Raw genomic sequence first — 8,108 nt, 5'->3', positions numbered from 1 at the left:
GTTTGAAATTAAACTAACCTCAATATCCAAGGGTTATGGTAACTTATGATTCTGTGTAAGGATCGTAAGTGATTGTAACCAATGGTTATCAAGGATGATCCCAACAGTGACCTTGATCGTCAAGCAAGCAGTTTTGAGAAGACAGCCGGACACTAACTTTAAAGCTTCTATGAGAATTTTTTCATGTAGTCATGAATTTTCCATCATAAGCAAGTGACTGTGACCTTTGAGCCTATAAGGTGATCTCAAGCAAGTACAGTACATGTATTCATATACCGGTACATGTATATCCATACTCAATAATATCCAGTTGTGTCCTATGGTGATATAAATTTTCCCATTAATCAAGAGATTGATCCACTACAGTGGACATCAAATTAACAGTTTTAAAATGTAGTTTATAAACTGGGACAGCATTAGTCAACACGATCTTGTTGTGTCATAGTCTTAATCCATGTCACAATATTACAACCATCCTCATCTTGAGGCCTAATCTTGACCTATATCATGTGACCAGACATCTTTGTAGTGTCCACCGTTTCTCCCTGTAAATCTGGATTTGAGTATACATACAGGGTTTGTTGAAACCTCCTACTACAAATGTACTTCCAATGTTGCAGCAAACCAGTGTACTTCAAAGGAAGAATGTGTGTGTATCATAAACTACATTATATTCTCAAGAGAGCTCTAATACATCTTCAAAGTTTTCGTGAATAATTAAATGTTTAGAATATGATTTATGACTTGCTTGCTGATAATTGCAAATTGATGTATTCACAAATGCGTTGATAATAATGAAGATGCAAAATATTGTACATAACAAGAGGCCCATGGGCCTTAACGGTCATCTGACTCATGGCACAAAACAACAAAGTCACAGTATAAAGTATTGGTTAACGATTAATATAAACAATACAAGGAACTCCTTAGTTGAATATGTAAGTTTCTGAAATAGGTAAATGTCATTTGTTGAACAAACTTGGTAGCCCTTCATCCATATATGAGTGTAACCCCAATCAAGGATTAATATAAGGAAGAGTCAGATTTTAAAGCCAAATTTCAGCAAAGCTCCCATTTTGGACCTCTGCCGTACTATCCCAATGGGTCTTAGCTCGGTCCTTTATAAAATATGATTGTCCTCACCTAAAGTTCCCCCTTCTGAATCAATTAAAACCCCTATAGATCAATTTTCATTGAGATCGGAGACTGAAACTTGAAAACAGGAAGTGGGCCAGCGGCCATCTTGTAATACCAAAATCTTTACGAAAATGTTTGCATGTTGTTCGGCATCAATTAAAACCCCTTTTGACCAATTTTGATTGAGATCGGAGACCGAAACCTGAAAACAGGAAGTGTGCCAGCTAAAATTAAGAAAATTTGCCCTTTTGGGACCCCACCCCTCAGCCCCTAGGGGTCGGACCAGACTCATTTATATAAAATATGATTGTCCTTCCCCAATGATATTTCATACCAAATATGGATGAAATTCATCCAAGGATGAAGGAGGAGTAGGATTTTAAAGCTAAAATTACGAAAATTTCCCCATTTGGGGCCTCAGCCCCTAGTGGTCGGACCAGGCTCATTTATATAAAATATGATTGTCCTTCCCCAATGATGTTTCACACCAAATATGGATGAAATCCATCCAAGGATAAAGGAGGAGTAGGATTTAAAAGCTTAAAATAAGAAAATTTGCCCTTTTGGGGCCCCGCCCCTCAGCCCCTAGGGGTCGGACCAGACTCATTTATATAAAATATGATTGTCCTTCCCCAATGATGTTTCATACCAAATATGGATGAAATACATCCGAGGATGAAGGAGGAGTAGGATTTTAAAGCTAAAATTAAGAAAATTTCCCCATTTGGGGCCTCAGCCCCTAGGGGTCAGACCAGGCTCATTTATATAAAATATGATTGTCCTTCCCCAATGATGTTTCACACCAAATATGGATGAAATACATCCACGGATGAAGGAGGAGTAGGATTTTAAAGCTGAAATTAAGAAAATTCGCCCTTTTGGGGCCCCACATTTCAGCCCCTAGGGGTCGGACTAGGCTCATTTATATAAAATATGATTGTCCTTCCCCAATGATGTTTCACAACAAATATGGATGAAATCCATTAAAGGATGAAGGAGGAGTAGGATTTAAAAGCTTAAATCAAGAAAATTTCCCCTTTTGGGGCCCCGCACCTCTGCCCCTAGGGGTCGGACCTATCTCATTTATATAAAATATGATTGTCCTTCCCCCAAGGATGTTTCACACCAAATATGGATGTAATTCACTCGAGGGTTTAGGAGGAGTAGGCTTTTGTATAAATAGTTTTACGCACGACGCACGGCGGATGGCGGACGGCGCACGACGACGGATGAAACACAATGACAATAGGTCATCCTGACCTTCGGTCAGATGACCTAAAAATAAAATGGCTTAAAGTACAGAGAAAACTTTACATACATATCCTTTTCGTGAAGGTTTTCAGTAGTCTATAGAAAACTACATTTGTTCAATTTCTCATATATTCCAACGTTACCTTCAGAAACTGTTGTGTATAGTCCCGAGTCAAGCATAGTGCTGTGGGGTGATCATGTCAGAATTTCTGTAGGATAACAGTGAAATAACCTCAATATAAAGAACAAACAAAGCAGCACTTAAGTCCTATTTTTTAATTTCTATTGAAATATCAACAATTTCTTTACATTAAGCTTACAATATCGGAATTTGAATTAAAATCTAATAAGAAACAGTGGAATACTTATAAACATAACAATTGTTAAGAATATTATACACAATTATATGTACAGTTACATAAGTGACCTTAGAGTAAATGATCTAATGAAATCTAATTGATAATACATTTATATATATATATCGTATATAAAAGCCAGTTATATACATTGACCTACTTAGGTTTCCAAGGATAAAAACAAGATGATGATTGGTCGATTTGGACAGAAAAAAAAAACATTTCATCCTGAGCAAATTGATGACTGTAGAACACATGAAAAACAACGGGACTCGGGGGGGTATACCAGCATAAATAGCAAGACTTTCAATTTGAATCAAGGTCACGTTAAAACAACTGAATCTGCGTCCTCAAAAATAGGTTACAAAAATAAGTTACAAATCAGTGTTCTTTAAATGGTGATGATCATTTGGAAAACACACGTTCTTCGTTAAACAGCATTCATATGTATTTTTTTGCCACATATACAACATTTTGTGTGAATTACTGTGAATAATCTAGTATCTTTTACTGCACTGTGAAATGAATTCTTTAATACAAATTGTATGAATTATGTAAAATTTCCATCCATAAAATGACTTTATGTATTTTCCAAGTAAGAAAGTAAATTATGCAAGGCCAAGATATAATTTAAAGGTGCTCCACCGCTGACAAATGGTATTTTTTCAATATAAAAAAACAGGAGCAGACGATTTAGTAATTTTCTTCAGTTACAAAAGTTACACCATTTCCATCATTGAAAAGTTTGAGCTTCTAATTTTACTTCAAGTTAAAAATACGAAAAATAATTAATTGCATCCCGAAAAAATTTTGTCCAAAATCCCGAAAAAATTTTGTGACACTATATCCTATATGGAATGAAGTACTGATTGCGCATGCACCAAAGGCGAAATAAATTATTTCATATTATTTTTTTGTGTTAATTTGGCATATATATATCAATGATCAATATCATTTATGCTCTGTCAGCGGTGGAGCATCTTTACATTAGCATATTCAAGTAAGTCAGTTGGAAGGCATCAATGTCCAAAGTTAAATATAGCTATCTTTTCATTTCAACATTCTGAAGTAATCTTTAAGAGAACGGAGAAATCACTAATCTATGACATTGCTTCTTAAGAATTATCTTTGAGTGAAAACAATCACTTGCTATTATTTTTGAAATTGTTCCTTTTGACAGTTTTAGAAACTCGTACTGAGCTTCTACACAATTCCCAGATAAAAAACTAGTATTACTGTAAACCATCATCAACATGAGCTTACTGTACCAACACATTGAAGCAATCTTTTGGTCATTGTTGCATAATTTATCCAACACTTATTGCAGTAGGGAAAACATGCAGAAAACACACAACAACAAGTATACTTTAGTGACAGAGAACTCACACAAAATTTGTATCTACTCATTTACACTTACAAAAAATTACAGTCTAAACACGTAGCTTAAATACGCTAGAATAGAAGATCACCTAATCTTACGAAGTTTGTAAGTAAAATTGCGGTAGCTCACAAATTCAACCTTTTATATAGGATTAGGGCTTTGCACAAAAGGAGGAAAGAGTTCTCATAATAAGGAATTTAAGACATGAAATATACAATTACATTTGAAGATATAAAATAAATATCAATTCCAGCAATTAATATTCAAATCATATATTTGAATGTTACATATAAAACTCTATGACATGACACAAGTATACAATTACCTCACTACAGACGAAACTTGACTCTATAATGAAACTTCTTTTCAAATCTGTATGCATCCTCAATATTCCAGGGGTTACTAAACTATAGGAGGAGGATCTTTATGACAGAGACAAGGTTTTTGTAAGTTCACATACAGCGGACGTACAATCATCCAACATATGCGTCCCAAACTGTGCAGAATACAAATTTCTAACATCTCAGATTCCATAATCAATAATCAAATCCATTGCTAGATAATTCTGACTGGATTGCGAATTTTCTGGATAATCGTGGGTCCACTGTAAGTGAAATATCGTTTTGAATATTTTTTTTTTTTTTTGTGACCATTAACATCAATTTTCCACTGTTTTATTGACATTTAAGTGTAAATACTAACATAGATGACTCATTGACGTAATCTTATATGGATTCCGTCTATGCTTATCATAGAGTTACCTCCCTTGCCGGTAGGTAATCGTGACGTCATTTTTTATGAGCGAATATAACATTATTTTCTCTGAGTTGTGTGACGTTATGCTCACAAACACGACAACACAATTAATACCTACCCGCAAGGGCAGATAACTCTGTAATGTGCAAATACAGAATGTAGACTCACAGATGATGCGTATCATCCAACAAGATCAGTGAACTAATTTTTGTAAGATGTTATCAATTAAGTTGTTTTCATCAACCTGTTTAGTAGTTAGTTCAGATTATTTGTTCTTCTGAAACATACAAAAACTGCTTCAATATCAATTTAATGTTTCAATAATTACTTCTACCAGGATACATTGGTAAGTTTCCACCAAATCTGAACTATAGATATTCTAAAACACTTATACATGATTATACAATCATCTTGCTCCACAAGACAGCAGACTATGTTATACGGGAATGATTACCAGGTACAAGTTGTTTATAATTACAAGATCATGATTCTAAGCATTTTGTCATTTATACATAAATTCAACGAACTTGTACAAGTTATCTTGCTAAAATTAATGACAGTCACATTTATATCCAAAACATCACAAATGATCAATTCTTGGATACACAAAAGACTTTTATGCTAAATCAATAAAAGTTATACGCAATCATAACAAAATGGAATAAATAATTTACAGAACAAATTGTGAGACAAACTTGTTAGAATGCTCTGTTAATTAGCGGTACTGGTACCTTGATATTGAAAAACAATTCAACAAACAATACATTGTAGACATTTAGTAATGAAAATATAAATAAAATTCTGCAAAACAAACTGTATCTATTCCTCTAGCAGCTAACCTTATTTCTAAAAACCAATAATGCTGATCAAATCACTAAAATGATCTTGTTGATTCTAATATGGTCACTTCACTTGTCACAGATAATTACCAATAATTAAAAGTATGATTAATCTCATAATGATCATTAATTAGAACAAAGGACTTTTTTATATTTCTTTTGTCTCTGTTATTCTGTAATACATAAAATGTGAATAAATTATGCAAATGAGTTATGGATTTCTAATTGACCTACATCACCAACACCATTTGTATTAGTTTCCCGGGTAACCATACTGTAAACTGACCTATTTTCGTGCATGATTAAGTATCAATGTGAAACAAATTATCACTGCAATATTCTAGAGGTACAGTTATTACTTTAAAAAGTTGTTGGGGCATGAAAACATGAAGATTTACAGTATTAAAATCATGGTCCTAAATATTGTATTTAGATTTTATTTGGTTTATCAAACTAGATGGAATGAATGTCAAAGATTGTCGTCGCACTAGACAGTCGACAGCTTAAATAAACTCATACATAAATGTATTTTATTGGCATAATTGGGAATTTACTTGTTAGTAATGTATTACACCATATGACATTTGATGTTAATGAAATTGATGACTATATTACTTTACTAGATTGTAATTGACATTTTACTGATGGTTTAAAGATATCTCCGGCCATTTAAAGTTCATCATGGACATCTCAAGTCTATACTGTGACCTGAACACCAACAGTTGTTTATCAAACACTAATCAAACTAATCAAACCCCTGGGAAACCCCATACAAATAGGTCTGTTTGTATATCTTCATATATGTCTGTTGACAATTGTAGCACTCGACAAAACAAATTTGCGTAAGTGGAAATCTTGCGATGAATTTTGAGCAAAACTCAAAGTTACACTTAGACTTTATGATGATCTTACCAGTCAAATTGTTGAACACACTCTGTAACATTAGAAGAATGACAGCCTATATTTAGTACATGGTTGATATAGTTTGTATTTATCAGAAAAAAAGTTAACTTCTGAGGAAGAAATACAAAGACTAGAAATCAGGCCTCCCTCAGTCCACCACAGGTCAAACATCTCATCTCATGTTGTACATGTATTTCTTAAATCAAAATTTTGCAAGAAAATGAAAGACAATTCAGCATTTTTTATCTTTCCATTTCTGTAAAAACAGGGATGAGGATGATAATGTATAGTTGTTACTCATAAAATGTTATCATAAAATGTTGTTACTGGTAAAAAGTTGTTACTCGTAAAATAATGTTATTTCATGTTGCAACTTTTTATCAGTTGTTGATTTTTGGCGAATCATTTTTGTAGCAATTGAAAGTGTCATTCACATATACATCAGCAGGTGATATGTTAATCTGATTTTTTTTTTATAATTTCGCAATATTTAAAATTTCACAAAGAAGGTTAATCTGCATATTTAGTGAAATTAAAGCCCACGCTTACATTAGAAACTATACTGCATATATTCTTTCACTGACAAGTTGTTATTACCTTGACCTCGATTTGTAATACAAGGTTGGTAACTTCCAATTAGGTGGTAACTAGGACCATATCAGAGCTTTGTTCTGAATACACCTGTTGTACCTGTGGTAGGGCTTAAATCAGGCCTATGATTGAAATAAAACCTGGTAGTCAGTCACGTAGATTTCCTGAGGGAAGAAGTATAGATAAACCAAGCTTTATACAAGCAGGAACTTAGTATGAAAATATTATCCAACTTCAATGACTAACAAGAAGTCATGAGTTAAAATCACAGACACACAATCCATGTTCCAGCAATCTTGTTGCTTATCAAAAACAGATTTATTTCAACAACCTTGACGTTAGTTTACAGCAAAATTTAAAGAATAAAAATTGAACTACAGTCAAAATTTGTTTTAAGAGACCTTCCAAAGGAGATTGAAAAATAGGTCAACATATGACAGTTGGTCTCTTAATTGAATCACCCCTTTTCGAAACAATTAAATACATGTATCAATGTATATTGTGGGACATGTTTTGACAGTTTTGTTGTACTAAAACAGTCACAATATTAGGAAATTATTAAATATATATCACATAATCTAATACATCTTTTAATTATGTATTTAATTTTAGGCACTTTTATTTTTCAATTATCTATTTATTTTTTATTTTATCTTTCTGTTTTTATTCATGAATAAGATTAAAAATTTCTAAAACAAATATTTGTTTAGGCCTACCACTTATATATCATAATTAGCTACAAAATTACAATGTATTTAAAAGCAGAAAAAAAAATTAATGTTTTTTTTTTTTTTCATCATTTTATTCATTTATTTTATAGATAAAAAAAAATGGGAAAAAAAATAGTGTGAAAAAAAAAAACAATTTAAAAAAAATCCGGAAAATCAGCTATTT

This window comes from Argopecten irradians, chromosome 9, assembly GCF_041381155.1.
Source record: "Argopecten irradians isolate NY chromosome 9, Ai_NY, whole genome shotgun sequence".
Lineage (NCBI taxonomy): Eukaryota > Metazoa > Mollusca > Bivalvia > Pectinida > Pectinidae > Argopecten > Argopecten irradians.
The sequence above is the reverse complement of the archived record's forward strand: the minus strand, read 5'-3'. Positions refer to the sequence as shown.